The sequence below is a fragment of the Meriones unguiculatus genome, chromosome 1 (assembly GCF_030254825.1).
Source record: "Meriones unguiculatus strain TT.TT164.6M chromosome 1, Bangor_MerUng_6.1, whole genome shotgun sequence".
NCBI classification, from domain to species: Eukaryota; Metazoa; Chordata; class Mammalia; order Rodentia; family Muridae; genus Meriones; species Meriones unguiculatus.
The window spans coordinates 94075047-94098912 of NC_083349.1; the positions used below are offsets into that span (position 1 = coordinate 94075047).

Sequence of the window (23866 nt, forward strand, 5' to 3'; positions counted from 1 at the left end):
TACGCTCAGGATGCGAGGCTAAGCACTGCACTCAGGGTCAGCCACTTTCGACCCAGAGAAGAGCATGTCTGATTGCATGCGGGTTGATGCCCCAGGTCCCGCCTCTGAGAAAAAGGTATCGGACGGGTCTGATGCTCTTTGGGTGGATGACACCTAAATGAACATCGGTACAAAGTCCCAATTTATTTCTAATATCAGAGATCAGACCTCTACTCTTGCCTGATGCGTCTAAAACATTTTAGCTTCTTCTAACCTCCACCCCTATCCATGGGCTCCTTTCCTCACAGCTACTCACACTCCTTATAACCTTGCTATTTTCACTACACTATGTACTCTAGAGCGTTTGTGTTCTCTATCTATCTATCTATCTATCTATCTATCTATCTATCTATCTATCTGCCTGCCTGCCTGCCTGCCTGCCTGCTGTCTTCCCCTTCTTCCCATGCTCTGCTCTGCTCCTGATTCTCTCACAGCCAGGTCCAGTCTGATGGCCATGTTCAGTCTTTCTCTCTCTGCTTTGGACTCTTCCAGATGCCTCTGCCTGTTCTTTTTTTCTCATATCTACAATTTAAAAACCTCCTTCTTAACCATACAATAGAGCAGTAATGTTGTCAGGTAACACAGAATTAATTCAAAATGCACTAATCTAGGTGTACGAGGATAAGAATTTAAGGATCAGTTAAATACAGTGCCCAGTTAGCAGAATAACAGTATCATGTTCTTCCCTTCAGGTCATACCTGGAATGTAGCCAATTCCAGGCTTTTGGTTCAGTTAACAGTATCAGACATGAGTTCTGTCTTGAAGAGTAGGTTTAAATTCAAGTTTTAAAAATTGGTTGGTTATTCCCTTAACATCTGTGCCACTATTACACTGGTGCCAGATCAGTAATTATTGTAGTTTGCAGGGTTCACAGCTAAATAAGATTACTGAACACTTTTTTACCCCAGTAGCATACATAACACATCCTAGCCCAGTGAAAGCTAGCCAGTAGGATAAAACTTCTAGGCCATTACCAGTTAGATTTCTCCATGGGCTATGATGAAAATCTATCGTGTCTTCAGCAATAGGGCCTTACCATCAAGTTCTAGATAGATAGTAAAGAGACTATAACTTTTGTGGAGGGTCTACAGAACCCCACTGACAAACATCTCAAAAAAAAAAAAAAAAAAAAGGAAACCCATACCTAGCACTGGGCCTTTTAATTTAGTAGCATTACCAGCCCCCATTATAGGGTAACTTCAACTGCTCAATATATAGCAAATAAGAGACTGTGGAGTACTCAGCACTAAATAGGATATCTATAGCACACCTCCTCCTACCAAGGTTCAAGGATCATCATGGAAAAAGGAGGCAGAAAGACAAGAGCCAGAGGTAGTGCTTATCTGCAGGGAATGGTATTTTCCAGACATGACAGTGCTGTTGCTCACGTCAGCTCACAGTGGCTGTGATAACTGCAAAAAGCCTGTATAAGAGCAACCCCTACAAAGTCCAGCACGGATGAGGAGGGCTCAAGAGTCCCACTCCTAGTTGAGAACTATTCGCAATTGATCATTTCTGCGGAAGGGAGAGTAGGTTTTATTCAGGGATGTAGTTCCTAGAGGAAAAACAAAAACAAAAACTTTTAAAACACAATTCAAGAGGGAGGAGGAGAGAGCTTGCACTAATGTTGGAAAGCAAAAATGATGGGGAATATATATATATGTCCTTCAAAGGTCAGAGCAGGCAGCAGGACAGGAAACTGAGCCCTCCTGCTGTGAGAGAAAGACTCTTCTCTTTCCTAGGGTAAATTATGTTCCCCACTCAAGGTATATTATCAGGCTTCTTAAGATTATAGAACTATAATCATAGTATGCTGACAAAGAATTCCCCCCAAATGGGGAAAGGGATGCTTGGGTAATTAGTTACCAAAGAGAAACCAAAGAAGCAGGCAGATCTGTTTAACTAGAGAAAAGGTCACTACCATCTGATGATAGCAATCATGTCTTGTGCAAATGAACTGAAAATAATTTCCTGTAATAGGAAAAAACCTCAGAGGATCCACAGGAAGACATGAGAGTGAAAAAGAAGAGATCACAGTGGATCTTCGCTTGTTTGCTTTCTCTAATAAGGAACAGGCATGATTCAAATCAAAGATATGTGCTATTTATACTGATAGATATATAGCAAACTGCCACAAATCCTGCAGTTTAAACTGATGCCCACTTATGAATTCATAGTTCAGTAAATAAGAAGTCTGTCCTGGCCTGCCTAGTGATCCATTTACAGAATTATAAGGCTGATATTGAGGTGGTGAACAATTGGGGTTTTCATCTGGAGGCTCCAGAGAAAAACAAATTTCCATAATCATACTTGCTATCAAAATTCAGGTCCTTACAGCTGTGGGATAGGCCTACATTGTCTTGCTGTCATCAGGAGTCACTCACATAGGTCCTTCACATAATAAAGCACTGTGGTAGTTTGAAAGAGATCAGCCCCATCCCAGCCCACCCCACTGTCTCAAGCATGTGAATACTTGGTCCTCATTTCATGGCACTATTTGGGGAGACTAGAAAGGTCTAGCCTTGTTGGAGGCAGTCTATCGCTGGGAGCAGGCTTTGAGAGTTAAAAGACTCATGCCATTCTGGGCTCATTCTATCGACCTGTGTTTTTGGTTGCCCTCCACTTCCGTTCCTGCTGTCATGCCTCTGCTCACAATCATTGGCTCTAATAATCTGGAACTATAAGCCCCAATAAATTCTTTCTTTCTTGAGTTTCTTTGGTCCTGGTGTCTTACCACGGCAATATAAAGGTAAGTAAATACAGATGCTAAGTAGTTAATTGTTGAATAAAGGACTTTGCTAAGTAAATATTAGTTAGGTAGAAGAACTGAGGCCAGGCAGGCAGCACTGTGCATGACTGTAATCCTAGTACTCAGAGGCAGAGGCAGGCAGATCTCTGTGAGTTTGAGGCCAGCCTAGTCTACAAAGTGAGTCCAGGACAGCCAAGGCTACACAGAGAAAAGAAATCCTGTCTGGAAAAAAAACAAAACCCAAAAACAAACCAAAAAAAAAAAAAAGAATTAAGTCCATTTCAAGGCAAACATTAATGTTAGATTCACAAAGGTTTGATCAGCATATTTTTTGTGTGTTTTTTCTTCCTTCTACTTTCCTAAACTATCAGGAAAATGTTCTTATCTAGGGCTTTTTTTTATTTCCCATCACACTACACAATCCCTATCAGTGTGTCTCAGTGGTCAGCTTGTAGCCTAAGTACGGATGGTAACACAGAGAGAATACAAGGGACAGCTGCTGTAATGATCACCTTCCCTCCTGCATTATAATAAATTACATTGCAGCCTTAGGAAAGAGAGACATCATATCATTTGAGCATCTCCCGATTGTCAGATATGACCTCAAGGCTCTTATTTAATTCTCATAATAAACCTAGGAAATCAGTATGATGGCAAAGGGGGGAACTTCAGTACAAGGATGGGATTGGACCCTGAATATTTCTGATTGCAAGATCTAGACTCTTACTTAATAAATCCTATTCCGTTTATTGCTGATTGTTCACCTGTAATGATTTCACTCTCTGCCCTGAACGTTTTAGGTTAATCTTTCACATTCTCTTCCCTTCTCTTTTAAAGACGTGTTTATCTTATTTTATGTGTGTGGATGTCTTGCCTGCATGCATACATTTGTGCACCATGTGCACGCCTGCTGCCATGGCTCCCCAGAACTGGAGTTACAGACAGTTGTAAGCTGCCGTGTAGGTGATGGGAACTGAACACAGATTCTCTGAAGGAACATCCAGTGCTCCTAACTGCTGGGCCATTTCTCAAGACCCTCATGTTCTGTTTCTTAATGGGTTCTGTCTGAACCCCCAGTTTAAAACTTCACTGGTCCTTGTGAAGATACCAGCCCAGAACAGTTTTATTCTTACTGCTGTGAGGGTAATTATTATTATAAAATATAAAACTATAAGTATTACTATAAATATTAATTTCCATCCCCAGAATTAGGAGCCAGGGAGACTGTGGGTGGTGCTCTGGGAGGTTTTCATATCTGCATGGTACCCTCAGAATTGCAAGATACTCTCACTGTCTTTGAGACAATCTTGGCTTGGACTTGTCTTGTCCAGTTACAGTCCTTTCTACCCAAGGTTCCCCAATGCCAGACACATTTTTCAGAGCCAGGCAGGACAACCCCATGAACTTATCCTCATTTATCCTTAGGTGTTTACAGCCTATATTTTAAAGGGGAAAATCCACACCAAACAACAACAACAAAAAGGCAACTTTGCAAAGGAAAAAATAACACCAACACAAGTCACATATCACTTTGTTGTAGGGTCTGCCTTCGGTGTGTACTAACTGTACAGGCATTAGGGAAAATTAAGTGCAAAAAACATTACAACAGCCCAGGGACACTTCTACCTAAATTTTGTGATTACATTTTAAGTGCTCTCTGTCACAGATATCATAAACTGATTAAATCATTTCATGCCTGACCCCTACTGACTATGCTAAGTGAAGAGAGAGGGCTATTAATAACTCCCCATTTCTGACAGCTGCCCAGGGGCAATGCAGCCTTTTGCAGCAGTGAAATGACTCCCCAGCTCACTTACTGAATGCTGAATATTGATTCATATTATGAGTGTTGTCAAACACAGAGTGCAGTGCTGTGGATCCGTAGTGGCAGGTCATCAGGAATAGCATTAGCAAATGTCAGGTCAGGAATCAAAGGCCTGCTGGACTCTTTAGGGATGAGATTTATCGATTCTATAAAATGTGAAAGAGATCAAGTACATGTGATGATGGAAATGGTCATGGCAGAATGAGGCTGAGCCTGCTCTGCTGTGGACCTCTGGAGAGATGCATCACACAGGTGACCACTGAAGAAAATGCTAAAAATTAGACTGATCAGGACAAGGACAGCTGCAGCTTTGGGCTAGGATACAGTTTAGGGCTAAATGTCAGAGCTCAGATGTGAACAGCCTACAGTGTGTCACCTTTTATAATGCAAAATGATATGGCCAGATGTTGATGAATGTTACAGAGAAAAGATAACTCTAGAAAAGGTGCAGTTGGACATCTTATTGACACCTTCCTTGGAAGGCCACCAGAATATATCTTGTTTCTAGATTTTCATTATTTGCATTAATTTTTTAAATCAAATACAATAACTCTAATCTTATTAACCTGTAAAGTGTCCATTAAAATTGGCCTTTCATAATCGCCTCCTCTGCTACCTTCATCTTCACAGGGGTAACCACAACAAAGAAGGCTCCAGATACAGGAGTGAGAATCCTGGGTTCCTTCCCATCCTCGTTCTGTGACCTGAGACAGGTGGCAACCCCCATAAACACTGTACATACGCTAGCTCTGCCAACAGGCTTTCTACGGAGGATCACTAACGCTGACAAGGTCCGATAGGCACACACATTAGACTCATTTTGATGCCTCTAATATCTCATAAAGGGACAGTCACTGGTTTTTTAATTAACTGAATAAGAGAGGAAATGCACTTTGAGGCTGTGAAAAGATTCCAAGTTGAATACTGCTTTTGGTCACGGATGGTGTCTGCTAAAGGACCCAGCACTTGGTCAGCACTTCTAGGAAGGTTTTGGCACTCACCTTGCTAACAGAAGTTTGCAGAAGCACTTTCTTTCCTTTCACTCTCTTCAGAGCAAGCCACAAAGCCTTGTTTAACTCTGTCCATGCTGTGATGGAGCCCTGCATCCTCCACAAGGGAAAGCCAGTGCCTGCTCCACCCTAACTCTACCATTATGTGTGGATAGACAAATGCAAGCTGGTTGTTACTGAACACCTGACTTTCTATAGAAAACACGCTTTTTGCCCATTGCAGCATGTCCTCATTGATTACCTTTTATCCACAAAGTGAGTTGCAGAAAATGAAACAAAACTATCCTTTAAAACAAAACCGAAAACAAAGTCACAGGGTCTAATTACATAGTCCTGGCAGGCTTAGAACGTCCTATTTAGACCAGGCTGGCCTTAAACTCACAGAGATCCTCTTGCCTCTGCTTCCCAAGGCAAGAGCCACCACATCCAGCAACAACTACTCTTTTAAAAAGCACGTGTAAACTAGTCAATCTTAGATTACTGCAGATCCTCCTACTCTTTACATAAAAATGTTAAGGAAAATATACTCCAGCCTTCTGCCCCCTTCTGCAGTCTTACTCAAATTTCCCTTTGTGGACTGCGAACCGGGCACTAGGACTTACAGCATGCCCATCAAAGGATCTCTTTCGTCTTGCTCTAAATGGGCTGATGAGAGAAAATGAACAGGAGCTACAGGTTACTCAGCTGTTCTAAAATTAAAGATTGATATTTTTCCTCTGGTTCTATTAGCAGACCTTTAGGAACACGTTAGCACTGGATAATGGTTGCAGCAGTTTAAGCCTCATGCTGTGATTTTTAACAGCAAGCCTGGCGACAGCAGCAAACAATGGCATCTCCCCCATAGCCAGTAACCTAATAAGGAAGCAGTCGCAGCCTTAGGCAGTTTGACTAAACAGCAAGAGAAATCTGACTTCCAATGTACTGACTCCACTTTAAAGACAATGGCCTGGCCTAATTAACACTGTATTCATTTGTAACTCAATCAATTTAGAATTTTGTCCTTTAAGCATTGACTCTACCAGCTTACAAAGAAAAATAAAAAGGAGGCTCAAACAGCTGGAAATCCCCTTTGGTTTGTATAAACAGGCATCTGGGAGCCAGCAACAGAACAAATAACCCTTGACATTAATGACTGAGTTGCCCAAACATTCAGGTAACCATTAAAACCATCCTATGAGATCATTTCTTTGACTATTTTTAGAAATAAACATAGGATGCATTTAATGTAATATGAAAATTAATTTTTTTCTCATGCCCCTCTTTTTGTGGAGGGGGCATTGAACTGAAAACAATAGCTTTCTTACAAGCATGACTGTTCCAAAGAGAAGCTCATGGGACAGCATAAACTTCATTTGACTTTCTTGCGTTCTTCAACCTTTGCTTGGCCCAACATACATCTTCTAAACTGAAATGAAAATATCATAAATTCTAACTCCACCCCATATGGATTTTCATTTTTAAGTATCAGTATACAAATAATGAAAATTAATGTGGTTACACACCACACTGAAGTCGTATTCTGAATGCTCACAGAGAAACCTATACCCTCATGAGAAATGCATGATCCTGCATTCAACCAACTATGTTGGATATTTTTAATTATCCTGTAGAACTGAAAATTTTCTGTATTCTGAAAAATTATGCACTGCTAAGACTAGAAAGATGGCCTAGCAGTTAAGAACACTGATGGTGTTGCAGACAACACAGATTCCAGTCCCAGCACCTGCATCTGTAATTCCAGTTCTCCCTCTGCTGGCCTCCACAGGTACTGCACACACACAGTACACATATACACATGCAGGCAAACCTACCCTATGCATAAAATAATAAATAAAAATAAATCTTTTTAAAGTTTTTCACTAAGAAACTAATGAAAACAACAGTTGGAATAAAAATACTAGCATACACATTTCTACTGTACCAACGAAAAGTCTCTCCCTTGATTCTGTCAGCCTTGGACCCTAAGCTCATTCTCTCTCTTGGATATGTGCAGGGCCTGAGAGGCCTTTGATTCTTTACCAGAGCTAAAAGTGTAACTCATCAGAGCACAGCCCTCTTTATTATACATTGTTTTGATTCAGGAGAATGTCTCTGCAGCCTCTTCATCTGTGCTCTCACACACAGGCGGGCTTATTATATTGAAGATCTGGCTCTTACAGCTATTACATGAGCCACTGTTTTCAGTAAAAGAATACACTTCAATAAGCCTTCACCTTTTCTCTTAGCATCTTCATAAAGTTTAAGGTTTTCACTTTAACTGGGAAACATTTGCCCCAACTGCTTCTGAGTATTTGTCAGAAAATCACTTGTAAGCAAACAGGATTTCTATGTGTTAAGACAGACACAGAAGTGCACAACTGTATTCCCAGTTACCCAGAGGCTGAAGTGGGAGGACTGCTTGAGCCCAGGAGTTCTAGAACATCCTGGACAAGAGTGAGACTTACATCTTACATATACACATACACACATACACACACACACACACACACACACACGTATAAGACACACATGCCATCCTTATTTACTCCTTAATAATTTACTAACTAATAATAACTGTCATCTCTATTACAGATAGAAAGCTTGGTTTTGAAGTGCAGAATGAGTTTGGGGAATGCAAGAGGCAGGGCTAGAGTCAACTAACGATTGGTTTTCTCTCCCACGCCGGCTCACCAGTGGAGGCCATGCTGGGATGATCTTCTGCTTGGTCCTTATCTGATGTCCCTCTTAACTGTGGTCTCTCTGAACACTAACCTTGTATCCAGGCCGAGTGACTGATCCTCCCTCTTCCAGAGATTTCTTCCTACTTTCTTACTCCCTCCTTTGACTTTGACATACAACAAATGTATTTTAGTTTTAATGAAAATCATTAACTGCTAGTCTAGGTTGTGTATGTGCATGTATGCACATAAGTGTGTGAGGGTTTGGGGATGAGACTTTATTTAAGCAACTTGAAGGGAGGTCCCTCATGCATTTTATTTTGTTATTTTTCTCTGTAACCTACTAATACCTAGTAGTATTTATGCATACCAACAGTTCAATAAGTATCAGTTTGGGATTTTTCTAGTTGTATTTTTTTTTTAAACTTAAGTTAGTTTTTTTAACTACTACCAGTTTAGTAACTGGTAGGCAAGCACTCTACCGGTGGTCAAAATCTCTAGCTTTTGTATAATATTTAAATCAGGTTGGACATACCTGTTTCCTCATCATATCTTTATGGTAAAAAGATTTAAACTCCATTCTTACAGCTTTTTGAAATATATAATACATTATCAAAATGCACAGTTATTCTACTGTTCAACAGCACACAACTTCTTATTCTGTTCAAGCCACAACCTAGCTAGAACACAGTACCCACTGATTAACCTCTCCTCACTCTTCCCTAGCCACAAATATTTTCATTTTAGATTTTCCAGCTGGCTTTGAGAGACTTACATGAAAAACTAATGTTCATAATAACCACACTGTACTTGATGAATAAGTAAACAATTTGGAAGAAACCACGGGCTACCTTAAATGCAGCAGAGTACATACAAATGGTCTCTGCACACAGAGGAGACAGGCGTGAACTGGTTTTATTTATATGGATACTTTGCAAAGCTTTTTTGAAGCAACAGTCTTAGTTTAAAAATATAGATTTAAAACCTACAGTACATTATCATTATAGTACATTATGGTTAAACAGTAAAAATTTAGTTGGGTAGCAAGATATTAAATTACATACAGAGGTTAACAGCATTCAAATGGCTAGTTCAAGGATATAATGATAGAGAAAAACCTTTTTGAGAGTAACAAAGAAGAAAGAATATAGATAAACTTTCCAAGAAGTATAAAAAACCTGTATAAAAAACTTGTTTGTTTTTTCAATGCTCCCAGCAACCTCCAGAGTTGAGCAGAACAAATGGAAAGATCTTTCTATCTGCTGTAAAATGGTTCCCTGTCATAGCAACATTTGTTCCCTGTAATTAATTCACAAAGCCAGTACAATCTCAATAAGCACACTAATAGGTTTTTAAAAACAGAAAGTTTTTATTTTTGAGATTACAGTTACATCATTTACCCTTTCTCTCTTTGAGATTACAGTTACATCATTTACCCTTTCTCTTTCCTCACTCCAAATCCTCCCATGTACCTGCCTGTCCCTTATTCTCTTTCAAATTCCTAAGTTATTATGCTGTGCTGGTCACTGCTGTGGTTGAGAGGTGTGTTACCTGGGTAGAACCATCAGCTGCCTCTTTCCTTTGGAAGCTTGCATGGTGTCTCTAGTACCATGAAACCTAGTCCTCAAGAAACAGTCTTTCAGGTCAGGTGCAGCCTGGGTCCTCTGGGCCTGTGTCCAAAGTGCCATCATCTAGTTGGCTATAGTCAGTGTCACCAATTAAAAAAACAACAACAACAATATTATGAATCCCCTGGTATGATTTACTGATGAAGACATCATCACTTCTGCTAGAACCTACCAACAGGGCATAACTGAATTCGTGAGGAAATAGAAGACAAACTCAGACCAAAGACCATTCAAAAACATCAAGGTCATGTTCAACATAGGGCTGGAGAGATGGTTCAGCTGGCAAAGTGCTTACTGTGGAAACAGGAGGACTTAAGTTTGGAGTGCCAGTACCACATAAGTAAAAGGTTAAGCACAGAGTGTGCATCTCCAAACCCAGTGCTGAGGAGGTGGAGACAGGAGGACCCCTGCCTGGCTTGTTGACTGGCCAGTTGGTGAGCTTTAGGTTCAGTGAAAGATCTGTGTCAAAAAAAAAAAAAAAAAAAAAAAAAAATAAGGTGAAATCAATAGAGGAAGACACTCAATGTCAACTGCCCTGATCTCCGTACGTACCGGCATACACATATGCACACACACGCACACACACTTTAAGAAATTTCAACAGAGCCAGGGGCTGGAAGGAGTGACTAAAAGGCCAAGGAGCTATTCTAGAGGAATGTAGTATAAATTGAAGTGGTTAATGAAATGCACAACTGTGGGGGGAGGGGGAGGAGAGAGAGTGTGTGAGTGAGTGTGTGTGTGTGTGTGTGTGTGTGTGTGTAAATGACTGGCCACTACTTCCCAGGAGGAGGGTACCACAGACAATGGTCCTTTCCTAATGAAAAGATTCAGGATTAGCTGGCAGATAACTCCAACTCTGAATGACAGGACCAATCTAACCCCAGGGAAAAGAAAGCTATCAGAATATACTGAGTATACTGGTCATGTTAGTGTAGAAACAAGAAGCAAAATAACAAAAGAAAGAGAGGGAGTGATGGAAGAAGGGAGGAAGGAAAAAATCAGGACTCAAGGGACCAAATGACTAGAGAGAATCACTTGTCCAGTATGAAGCCCCTTTTTATAGAACAATCAGGTTATCAGTAAGACATTAAACCAGCCCAGTACTCTAGGGCGCCAATATAAAGAGTCACCATAGGCCACTCTGCCCAGAAATTCCGACTTTCATCTGTGACCTTAGCTTGTTATCAACTGGATTAACATGACATAAAAAGAGATGATCTTACTTTCATTTTTGTGCTGTTTTTATTTCATTTCTTCATTTTTTTCCCTGAAGTTCCCCGTCTCACGCTTCATTTCCTTCAGTTGAATCATTACAACTTTCCTGAGTTTTATTTTTTTAAAAATGAACTGGACTTCATTTTAAATTATTTATTATTTGTTCACTTCTTATATTGCCAAGAGTGAAGCATGGAGTCTCCCACAAGCTAGGCAAGCCCTGTGGGGTCTCATAGGCTTCATAAAATTCTGTGACTTTGTTTGGTTGCTTGGTTTGTAATTTCATTTGTTTGTTCATTTATATTTTTAATTAATCACTGAATCTTTCTCCCTTTTCCCCTTCATTTTCCTTTCAGTCGGAAGCTAAATCATCTTTCCAAATTGATTCTGCCAACTCTTAAAAAAGATATTAATTATTCCCCTTTAAGTAAGCTGTATTTTTTCTAAGACCAGATTTATTTGGAGTTCACGGGATAGAGGTCCAGCACACAGTTCAGTTGTTAGGTTTCTAGCAGGACATAAAATTGAGTCTGCTCTCTGAGCTTTCCTTCCCTAAGCCAAGTGGACTCATCACGGGGCCACCCTTGCCATAGGCTCTCCCTGACCACAGCTTCCTGAGTCAGCCCGCTGCACCAGCCTCTCCAGACTCGGAGAGGACAGTAACTGGGATCGCTTACACACTTGCCCACTTTAACTTTGATCAACATACGTCTTTTCAGTTTTTTTTTTTTCAAATCAAAAAAGTCATGTTTATTCATGTGCAGGTGCCTGCATGCCTGTATGTGCATCACGTGTGTGCAGGTGTCCACACACATGTATGTGTATCACGTGTGCGCAAGTGCCTGCATGCCTGTATGTGCATCCCATGTGTACAGGTGCCGTGGAGGCCAGGAGGGTGCTGGATCCCCAGTACTGGAGCTGAGAGGCATTTGATGCATGCTGGGAACTAAACCCAGATTCCCTGCAGAATAGCCAAGACCTTCACTGCCATCCATCTTCTCCAGCCACCTCTACATTATTGTCAATTAATATTTGCAGTAAGTGTACAAAATAATGTGTTTAGTGACACTTTCACATAGCCACAACATGGTAGTCTCCTCTTTCCTCAATAGTTACCCTGTATGCTTTCATAAAGGGTTTTACACACACACACACACACACACACGCGCGCACGTGCAGTAAGGTTCCATTATCCTCTCTTGTTCTCTATCCCTTCTTTAGATCTCTGCTTCCTCTCACATTTTCCTAGTCTTACTTCACATCATATATATGTATACAAATATAAATATATTTTAAATCTAGATTTCACATATGCTGAGAAAATATAATATTTATCATTCTAAGTCTGGCTTCTGTCACTTAACATGATAATCTTATTCTATTCACTTTAAGGCAGATGGCACGATTTAATTTTTTTAGAGTGGAATAAAATCTCATTATGCATATACAACACATTTTCTTTATCTGTTCATCTGTTGATAGACACCTAAGCATGCTCTGCACGTTGGCTCTTACGAATAGCATTTCAATAAACATGGATGATCAAACATTTCTGCAGGATGTTGATGCAGATTCTTTTGGGCAGATACTTAAGATTATACTTAGTTCTGTTTTTACTAGTCTGAGGAAGCTCTATACTAATTTTTATAGTGACTGAACAGGTTTACCTTCCTACCTGCACTCGGAATGTAAACATCTTTGCCAGCATTTCAACAAAATATCTTGTCATTCCAGGATGTTGACACTTAAAATTCAAACAGTCTGTGTCCACACTATAAGTAGTATTTTGAAATGACTAATCAAAGTTGTTACAACTCTGCTGACATTAGCTCAGCGGAGAGTTGTAATCAGATGTGTGTACACACACACACTGTCTGCAGGACTGAAGGACAGCTCTAGAAGGAACAGAAACATTCTCTGATATCCATACAGGACATCAAACTTCATTAGATAGTCCCTAAAAATGTCTCTTCCTCCTGCCTTGGTTTCCTTTCTAGTTACTGTGGCAAAATCCCCTGACGAAAGCAACCTGGGAGAGAAAGCGTTTGCTTGGCTCACAGCTCCAGGTCCCAATCCATCATGGCAGGAAAGTCACAGCTGTTCATACCACGTGTACAATCAGAAGCAGTGACTCAGAGCACATGTGGTGAGCTCCGCTCAGCGTTCTCCTTCGCACTCAAGCCAGGGCTGAGCCCACTCAGTGGTGCCACCCACATTCAGAGGGGTCCTCCCAGCTCACAGGCAGCCTCCAGCCAACCTAGGCTAGCCAATTCCTAGTTGAGCCTCCTTCCCAGGCAATTCTGCAGAGTGTTCAATTATTTCTGATTTAAATTCCTCTAGCTTCCTAACACTGTGACCCTTTAATACAGTTCCTCATGTTGTGGTGAGCCCCCCAACCATAAAATTATTTTTGTTGCTACTTCATAACTATAATTTTGCTACTGTTATGAATCACAATGTAAACGTCTGATATGCAGGATATCTGATATGTGACCCCTGTGAAAAGGGCATTCAACCCTCCAAAGAAGACATGGCCCACAGGTTGAGGACCAGTGCTCTAAAAGATAACTCAGAACTACGCCATGGCATTACACACTGTGACAAGACAACTCAGTGCATAGGTTAGGATTTTCTTGCATGTACTCATTTCCTAAAAAGAAACTACATGTAACATAGGAAATGCAAGGACAGACAGCAACATGAAATTCAAAGGCTTCTCAAAACTGCTATGACATAGGATATCTGAAATAAGGATTAGGAATTTTGTTAAAGGGTTTGGCAGTGTCACTGTTTTATTTTACACAAATCAATCTACTCACAAGGAGGAAAAAGCCCTGTGGAAAGAGGGACAGAGCACTGGAACCAAAATACTGGCTCATGCGAGCAATCACGATGAAATTCTGATGAAACTCCAAACACAGTGCCAGCTGCCTCTCTCTCAGGTGACGTCTCCCAAACCCGCGTCAGCAGAGCAGTGGTACCTGTGGGCCGCCAGGACATTCAAAGATCCTGAGAGATGCTAGACTTCACAGAGAAATCCTTTATAGCTGAGTATGCAGTCTCAAATTAGTCCACGGTACATTAAACAGGGCAATTTCAAGAAGGAAAGCCTCATCAAACATTGTCTAAGTACAGACAACCATTTCTACAGTATATTTCCATCTCTACAGTATATTTCTGTTCTGAACTCCCTACAGCCCTGTTGTGCCAGAACCAAATATTTAAGAGTGATGTTAAGAACTGGACTTAATTCTTAATGGCATAGACAGAGTAGGGCAAGAAGTATTAAAATTCCCTCAAGTAATTTTTAGAAGAACAACCCTGTTCTAACAGTATCCTCCAGAGAGAAAAGAATTCTCCTCAGGTTTTCTTGTGATGAGGAAATGAGATTTACATGGGACAGATAATTTAAAAAGCCAGTCTCTCTTCTTCATACTAACACAGAAAGATATACTAGGTTCCTGGCAAGCTCACAGGCACAGTAAAGAAAGCCCTCGTGGTCACTTCCTGTTCTAATGCCGCCATACTAGTGCTGTCAATAACAGTTCTTTCAAAAATTACTTTACATTTACGTATTTATTTGGTGTGTGTGAGTGTGTGTATGAAGCGAGTACGCAAGAGCGCATGACCATGGTACGGTGGGGAGAACAGAGCTCAACCACCGAGAGGAAGTTGGTTTTTTCCTTCCACCAAATGGGTACTAGGCACCTAACTGCAGCTCCCGGCCTGGCCGCCCAGCGCCCTCCCCAGCAAAGCCTTCTTGCCAACCCAGTAACAATTACTAAAAAGAACATTGGAGAAAGGGAAAAACTGTTATAGGTCAATAAATAATGGCTACATTTAATACTTTTCACTCATTAAAATTTAATATAATTTTAAAAAACAGAATTTAAATAATTTCTTAAGACGTACACGCTGCTTTTTTTTTCTTTCCTTTTTTTTTTTTTTTAAATCTAAGAAAGGAGCCTGAGAGACACATGCCCACAGCAACCATCAAAGCGTTAAGCATTCTGCTCTGGCAAGAGCTCCTTATGTGTTTTGTCCTTTTTAGAACCTTAAAACCTGTGCCCAGTTCAAGAACCCACTGAAAGTGGACTGAATGTGGACGAGGCATCGTGCTGTTGGACTGGCTCACATCAACACTTGAATCTGTGATTTTTTTTTTTTTCAGATAAGATGCCAACAATGTAGCTAATCTTTTCAGTTAAACAATGCTTTTAGATGTGCTTTAAGAGCTAAAAGGAGCATCTAAAAATTATTTCAAGTGCTGAGGCCATTAGTAGACTAACACATTTGTCAACAATATAATTAAATATTTCTAAGTCATCTCAAAGTCACATAGTCGGAGATTTTTTGTTTTGTTTTCAAAGCATCGTGCTTGTTATTGATATGCTATCTAACAGATAATACATTCTGGATTTTTCTTTGTTTATTAACAAGCCCTTGTAATTAACTTGCTTTTAAATCATAAGTATGATACTATTTTAATTTCCCTCACACTCTCTACCCTATCATTTGAAATCACATTAAGCTGACTCGTGGAAGGCCACCTGGTGTAATACTATGACATTGAAGTGAGCTGCTCTGGTATGCAGGAAATACTGACAGTCCTCTATGCTAAAATCCATTTCTCCAACTGATGACAGAACTAGGGGAAATTAATTTTTGCTATTCATAAATAGCTGACAGGTTTAATGTAAATGTTTTGAAAAAGCCCCGAGCCTATGCCGCACATACATTACACATGCCGCACTGCACTGGAATTTCCAGGGTAAAGCCCATTCCATTTCTACATCATTGCGACTCAGAACTGTTGAAATTTCTCAAATTACTCCCAGATTGCAATTTTCAACATGCACATGTAAATAGCAACAGAAGTCCCCATGAAACCTTTCAGTTGCTGGAAAAGAATCAGCAATTTGACACTTAGGATAAATTTCTTTGATAAGAATCCTGTGAAAACGCTGGTAGCCCTGACAAATCACGGTGGGCCAGCCGGCTGGTTCCTGGGGTCAGAGCTGAAGAATTTACCCCAAGGAGGTAGTTTGGAATACCCAGAAAGCTGCTGCAGAATGGCTGCCCCCTTGGCCCAGCACAAATAACTGGGTTCCTTTCAGAGGTGAGCATGACTTCATTCTTAGGGCAGCATTCACTGTCTCAGAGATACACATGAACACATTTGTCAAGTGAATATGGTAAACAAATCTCCTGCCCAGGCCCAACCTAGTCTATATAGTAGATATATTAAAAAACACGGGGAAGCTTTCACTTAAATCAATTCTATAATGAAGCCATTTGTTGCAGGGTCACCAGGAACTGATTTGACTTGTAAATTTTTATTCATTTTTCAAGTATTAGCATTAATAAGATAATTAGTATAACCGATTGAAACAAAGAATATAGAGGACAACTCTTTGGGTTTATAATGATACTGAAATATATAAACCAAATGCAACCTGGGTCATCTCTCTTGAAGAAGCCAGGGAACCAATTCATTATTCTAAAAACTGGTAGATAAAGGAAAGAAGTTAGGCTTTTAGTCAAACAGCACCTCAATTATTGTCCTTATAAAAATATTTGAGCTAATAAGAGAGGATGAATGTATCAGGGCATCACTGCTTTGCAAACCCTCACAAAAAGGCACTCAGATACTCGGTGGAAATAAAAATGGAGAGTGCTGCCAAAGAAACACGTGGGACTCAAAGCAAGCTTCCTGTCTCACTCCCCAGGAGGAAAAGGGTGCGGACAACACTAGCCAAGCAGTAGGCAAATTCTGAGCATGAAAAGCTACAGTCTCTTCAAATGATAAGCAAGAGAGGCCGGGGGCTAGCTCAGTAGATAAGGTGCTTGCCATGCGAGCGTCAGGAACGGAGCTCAATTCCCACCAGCCACATGCAAGCCAGATGTGCGGATTCCCACTAGACACTCCAGCTCTGGAGACACAGTGACAGGCAGCTCCCTGGGGCTCTTTGGTCAGCCAGCATAGCCTAATCAGGGTGTGCCAGTGACAGACTCTGTCTCAAAAACTCAGGTGGACAGCTCCGGAGGGACAACACCCAAGGCTGACTTCTGGCCTCCACAGGCATGCACACGTACCCTCACATACACACAAACACACAGAGGTGAAAAAGAGAAGTAGAAAACAAGACAGGTATGCCATCAGACCCTAAGGAGATGGCTCAGAGGATAAAGCACTTGCAAGAGTGCAGATCCCCAGAGCCCACAGAGAAGGATGAGTTTGACCCCTGGCAATAGGCAAAGAGACACCTTGTTGTTGTTGGTGGTGGTCTTATATCCGTCAGGGGCAGAGAAGATGGCAGTCCTTTGTTCATCCTAGTTTGATGCCTGGCTTGGCAGCCAAAGCTGTTTTATGCCTAGGACTCATAAAAATCAAATCAAGTGAAATCAAATCCAGGCAGTGAGCACAGCAGGAGGAAGACGACAGAGGCCTGAGGACCACCACGCCACCCACAGACCTTCCCTCCAGTGCACAGCACTGGCGGGCGTGGACATGCTTCCAACATGCCACGAAGTGTGGATGGAGGATGTCATCCAGGGGCCTCGGTAGTCAGCCTGCAGCTACAGCCACCACAGTGTGCGAGTATGTGGTGGTCAGATAAAGAGAAGTGGCGCAGCTTGAGCATTATGAAGCGAGATGGAACAGGGGACTCAAGGGTACAGAGCAGTAGCTTGCTGTGAGTGGCCAGCCCCACTGCCTGGAACCATGGTGAGGTCCCGGCCTGAGCTGCCGCTGAGGCCTATGTCTGAGTCCTTGGCTGCGCAGTGGCAGGTGTCAGTGTGGATGTCTGTGGCTCATCTTGCCAATAGAGAACATGGGGATGTCACTGGTTGGTTCAGCCTCCTGGGACCACCTGGATGTCCAGGAGCTGTGCAGAACTGGCCCCACCTATCACTGGATGCAGTGCTCAAGAGAGCTGGCCCCATTTCTCACCACTGGTGGCACTTGGGAGAGTAAGCCCTGCGCCTCCCCCTGGTAGCACAGTGGAGCAAGCTTGATGTGGGGTGGTGAGCCTCCCCAGGAGTGTAAGTAGAAAGACAGTCACTTGTCTGTCACTTGTCTGCTGTGGGGTGGCACAGGCACAGAGGTGATGCCCCTACTTCCCAGAGAGCTGATCCCCGGGATCATGATAGAAGAGCTGACCCAGTGCCTTGATGGGCAGCACAGTGGAGCTAGAACTGGAGGCATGGATATGGGTGAGTCGCGCAGAGGGCATGAGAGAAGGAGAGATGGTCCTGCCTCCTGCTGATGGTGGCACTGGGTGCTCTAGCCAAAGCAGTCGCCCTGGTGGTGTAGATGAAGGAGAGCCAGTGGGCTGCAACCAGTCTGCAATCACCCAGGCCCAGATCCAGGGCTCTGACCTGGCCCACCTCAAAATCTGTATCTTCTGTGAACAGTTGGGATGTGTGAAAGGGCCAGTCCTGCTGATCTGAAGCTGCAGGGTCTCCATGACACAGGGCAACAATGGGATAACTGGGAGGAGTCCCTGTGAGGATCCAATACTGATGGTGTCACAGAAGCCAGAGATCTCGAACCACACCAATAACTCATTGCAATGAATATTTACAAGTGAAGATGTGTGGAAAGAGGGCTACACTGTGGGACACTGTGACATACCACAGCTTCCAGGATGAGATGCTTTCTATGCTTTCTTTTAAAATTGCTGTTATTGTTTGTTTGTGTATATGTTTTTTATTTTGTGGGGGAGGTTGCAAGGGCCAAGGGTAGATATTAGAGAACAGAAAGATGAGCAGGACTGGGTGTGTGTGATGTGAAACTCATAAAGAATCAATCAAAAACAAAACCAAACAAAAACAATGAGTAGGTGTGGCAGCTGCCTGTAATCCCAGCAAGTGAGGAGCTTTTTCAAAAATTTGTAATATACAAACTGCTAGCCATAAAATAAGGACTGCAGAAATGCTGTTTTCTTGTTAAGTTAGAAAATTTGCTACCTGGCTCATTACAAATTAGGAAATAAATATTTGTAGTGAGAGAGAGAAAAGCATTAAAATACTTATCTGTGGCCATTCAATAAGAAAGTATGAGACAAGCTGAGCGGCGAAAACAAGAGTTCCCACAGAGGCCCGAAGTAGCTGTTAGCAGCAGTAATCTGTAATCTCTTTCCATATAACGTTTTAAATTCTACAGTGTTGGAAGGATTAGACTGGATGAATAAATAAAGCACAATTTTCAGACAGGGTAGCTCTTCTCTGAGATACCATGATGATGGACACTCAGAGAATTGAGAGCATGGCGGGTGAACCTGAGGTAAGCTATGGTGTCAACACGGGCTCACGGATTGGATAAATAATAAAATTGAAGCATGTCGATGATGGAAGGAGGCTTTGCATCAGATGCGGCAGGGACAGCCAAGAATGTCGGAGCTTGTGCTCAGTTTTGCTGGGAACCTAAAATTATTCCTTTAAAGGGGGCCATTAAGAAGCCATCTTAAGCTGGGCGGTGGTGGTGTGTGCCTTTAATCCTAGCACTTGGGAGGCAGAGGCAGGCAGATCCCTTTGAGTTCAAGGCCATGCTGGTCTACAAAGCAAGTCCAGGACAGCCAGGGTCCTGTTACACAGAGAAACCGTATCTTGAAACAAAAACAAAAACAAAAATAAATCAGTAAGAAAATGAAAAAAACTCCTGTTAACTTTTACCAAGGCACGCTGCTTTCTGTGCTGCACTCCCCTGGTCCTCCCACTTCCTGCAAAGCGCTGCCCCCTCCCACGGATGATCAGCTTAAAGTTTCAAATATCAAGCCCAGAACACATTACTTTCCTGATCTACAAGACGCTAGCTCACTCCTTATATTGCACCCCAACTACGGGCTCAAACAACACAAAGCAAGAAGAGCCTAACCTTCAGAGACAAAAACAACTATTTCTGAGGATCCATTTTACTGTGTTCCTCTATTAGCATGAATGACAGAAAACTGACTCAAAGGAGCTCAAGGAAGTAGAGTCCTTTTATGCTTTTCTAACCTCAGTAATACAGATTCTCTGGCCAGTACACCTCCTTCATTGCATGTCAGCTTCTGAATGATTGCTTTGACACCATGTGAGAATCTTATGTAGGGATGGAGAGATGGCTCAGGGGCTAAGAACACAGCTGTTCTTCCAAAGTTCTGAGTTCAATTCCAGCAAGTACATGGTGGCTCATAATCATCTATAGGGAGATCTGGTGCCCTCTTCTGCTGCATAGGCACACATGCAGGAAGAATACTGTATAAATAAATAATAAATAAATCTTAAAAAAAAAAAAAAAAAACATCTGTAAAGGTAGCTGTTTCCTCCTCTCAGTGTCCCTGGCTGTGTTTGGGGAATGTGACAGTATTCTCATCCTAAATAAAATATTCCCAAACCTTCAGGATTGATCTTGGAAGGACAAAGGCCTGGATCTAAGAGATAAGGATGAGGATAAAGTTATGAGACCACAAAGACAGTCTGACCTACTCTCAAATTCTATCACCCCTTTTGTAGCTTTAAAACACCACCCAAATTCTTTGATACTCTTCCAGTCAGGAGATGGCTCTTGAGTCCCTTCCCTTAAATCTGGCTCTTGAGGTCCAACCAGAAAAGGTCAGGCAGCTTGTGTCTGGTCCGCTGGGAATGCTTGCTCTCTAGTTGCCTCCCTTGGCACGCTCCCAATCAGAATTCAGCAGTCTTAGGAAGTAAGCCTTAAGACACACAGAGGGCAGAGCCAGGATAGAAAGCTAGAGAAAATTATGGGCACTTGGAATAGGAGAGAAGGCCCTCACCCCAAAATTCTAGTTGAGGTCTCTTACCAGCTTAGAAGTAAGAAATTAACTTCTGTTGTAAAGACAGATGACATACAATTAATGTTCTTCATATATGTCTGTTTGTGTGTGTGTGCACGCGCGCGTGTGTGTATAGTTTTATTCAAAGTAAGACTGAAACCAGGGTTAAGGTCTGAATTATATGAACCTTGATAGAGTGACATTCCTTTCTCCAGATAGCTCTAGAGACTCCCAACTGTTATCTTTGTTATGGTAAAGAAAGCTTAGTTTTCCGTAACCCCCTCTCCCATGAGCTACCCTTTTACCTTATTAATTGTCAGATGCCCCTCAGGAACCACTTGATGATCTTATTAAGTTTCTTAGCAATCCTTTGAAGACTGTAATTCACACTCTACCAAAATAAGACATTATAGAAACAGTAAGCTGCCATTCTCCCTTGAGGAGCCTGTACCCATGCTTAAGTGTGGTTCACTTTCTGCAGCTCTTCTTTGAGAAGCCAAGATCCATAACTGACTGTGTCTTAATCTTGCTCTGTCTTTTAAGTCTTCCTGCTTAACAAAATCTCCAATTTACCTTCATAAACTGGCTAGTCCAGAGCTTCTTTTCAGAGCAAAGCTACAAATCCTGGATTGCCCTGAGACAAGGTCTCTGTCATAATTACCTTTCTGTTGCTGTGACAAAACATCACGACCAAGGCAACTTATAAAAGAAAACATGTAATTTGAGTCTCATGGTTGCAGAGGGTTAGAGTCCATGACCACCATGGCATGGCATAGCATGGCAGCAGGCCAGATAGTGCTGGGGTAGTAGCTGAGAGCTTACATCTTGATCCATAAGCATGAGGCAAAGAGAGAGACTGGGAAACCTCAAAGCTCACCCCCAGTGACACGCCTCCTACAACAAGGCCACACCTCCTAATCCTCCCCAAAATGTTCCACCAACTAGAAACCAACTATTCAAACATATGAACCAAAAGAGGCCATTCTCATTCAAACCACCAGTGCCTAAAAGTCTAGGAAGAGTCCTCAGGTTGCTGAGCGTGACAGTGGCAGACTTGTTTCTCCTTCCACTGTCCCCTCAAAACACCAGCAAGCCCACATGCAGGCACTCTACTCTATAGCCCCAATTCAGCGACTTTTAAGTCATTTCAGTTGAGGTACCAGAGATATGAACAAAAAGCCATCTTAGAACTGGATCCTCCAGCTTCAGCTATGTGTTTTCTCCTGGCAGAGGCCCCAGTAATCAATCATTTGGCACTGAACAATCATCCAAGCAGTGCTTGTCTCAAATCCTGGACCTACAGAATTGATGAGCCAAATTCAATCTTTGAGCTTGTAGAGCTCTCTGCTTCAATGTTGTTTGTTGTAACTGCTGCAAACACAACAAGAACAGACGTCGTTACCAAAAGAGTGAGGCCATGCTAACAGAATCCGAAACACATGGCGCTGGTGTGAAAACAGGACCCAGGAAGCCTACCACAGGGCTCAAGTCAGGACAGTAGGACTGTGGGTATAGTTGCCCATAGAGTGCCAGCATGTGTAAGACTCCAAGTTCAATCCCCTCCAAGTTCAAGGCCCTTCTGCGGCGGCTTAAAATTTGACAGTACTGTGACCTGTCTATGACTGACTAGAGAACAAAGAAAGTGTTGAGTAGATTTATGATCGCCCTAAGGAAATCCCCAGGCAGAACACCGGAAGTGTTTACGGACTTCTCGTTGATAAAATATAAAGTGGAAAGCTGGGAAAAGAGCTCGATTGGTAGAATTTTTGCCAGGCAAGTATGAGACCTGAGTTTGGTCCCTAGAACCCATGTGAGAAGGCTGCACATTGTAGAACAAGCTTGCAGCGCCAATACCGGGCAACCAGAGTCCGGGAGCATCCCTACAGCCCCAACCAGTTAGGCTAAGATACTGGGCAAGTACCACACCAGTGAGAGACTTTGTGTGGGTAATGCCTGACCAACAACACCCGAGGCTGGCCTGTGGCCTACACATGCTCAATCACACAGCACACAATTGAGCCTGCTGACATGCACAAGCTCACACATACACATACAAATGTAAGAGAGAGCAGGCTTAAGAATACGCTGCTAGGTTTCCATGTAGACTCTAGAACTTGTCGGGTTGAAAAATCTCTTATTCTCAGAACCTCTTGGCAGGAAATACTTTTTCAAATTAAGACATGCCTTCAAAGTAAAGATTAGACCTAAGGTTGTCAAGAGCAGATCTCCTAACAAAGGTGTCTCCTCTGAATGTGAATGAAAACCCATTAAGAATTCAGAAGGATTTACTGATCAGAAACCCTCCCAGACAGACAAAAACTTCTTAAGGTTTAAGACTTTGCCCAGAATACCTACCCTGATATACAGAGCTTCTGTCTGGGTACTTAAAACATCTCCTCTTGCAGGACTATCTCAAGGAGCTAAAGGAGAAAAGGGCTCATTGGCCTAATGCAATCAATTACAGTATGCACAGTATACCTACAAGGTTGTTTTTTCAAAGGAACTGCATCAGTTCAGTCTGAGAGCCTGTGCAACACTGTGAAGACTGCTCAAGAGAGAAGCAGTAAGGATGAAACATTTCAGCTGCACCTTACCCCCCACTTTTTTTTTTTTTTAAATGAAGACACCTTCAGATTCCTGAATTTTTCTAAGTAAAATACAGGAAAACAAAGTTACCCAGTTGTGAACACCTTCCTTACAGGAAGATAAGAGAGAGCTCTGAGAGTAGAACCAGGAACTCCAAAGGTACCTGAGCTACAAGAGGCAACTCCAAGCAAGTAAAATCTACCTTGGACTCATCAGTAAGTACCAGACTGACTAGCCACATGGACCTAGGATCAATCACATGGTTTCTGCTGGTGTGACTTTTTGAAAAGAATTATCATTAGCAATCATCCAATGCTTATCCCACCATCATACATTGGTGTGTGCTTATCCCACTATCATACATGCATGCGTGCGTTTAT

The 23866-nt window shown here is 42.1% G+C and overlaps 1 protein-coding gene and 1 non-coding gene across 3 annotated transcripts in view; one reads left to right on the forward strand and one right to left on the reverse strand.

Moving 5' to 3' along the window:
* The window catches only part of Camkmt (calmodulin-lysine N-methyltransferase), a 351318-nt gene that overhangs the window by 187477 nt on the left and 139975 nt on the right, over positions 1 to 23866 (reverse strand). The gene's annotated exons all lie outside the window — the stretch shown is intronic.
* LOC132651564 (small nucleolar RNA SNORA48) lies at positions 17365 to 17511 on the forward strand. The gene has a single exon (XR_009589171.1). It is a non-coding gene; the product is annotated as a small nucleolar RNA SNORA48 (small nucleolar RNA).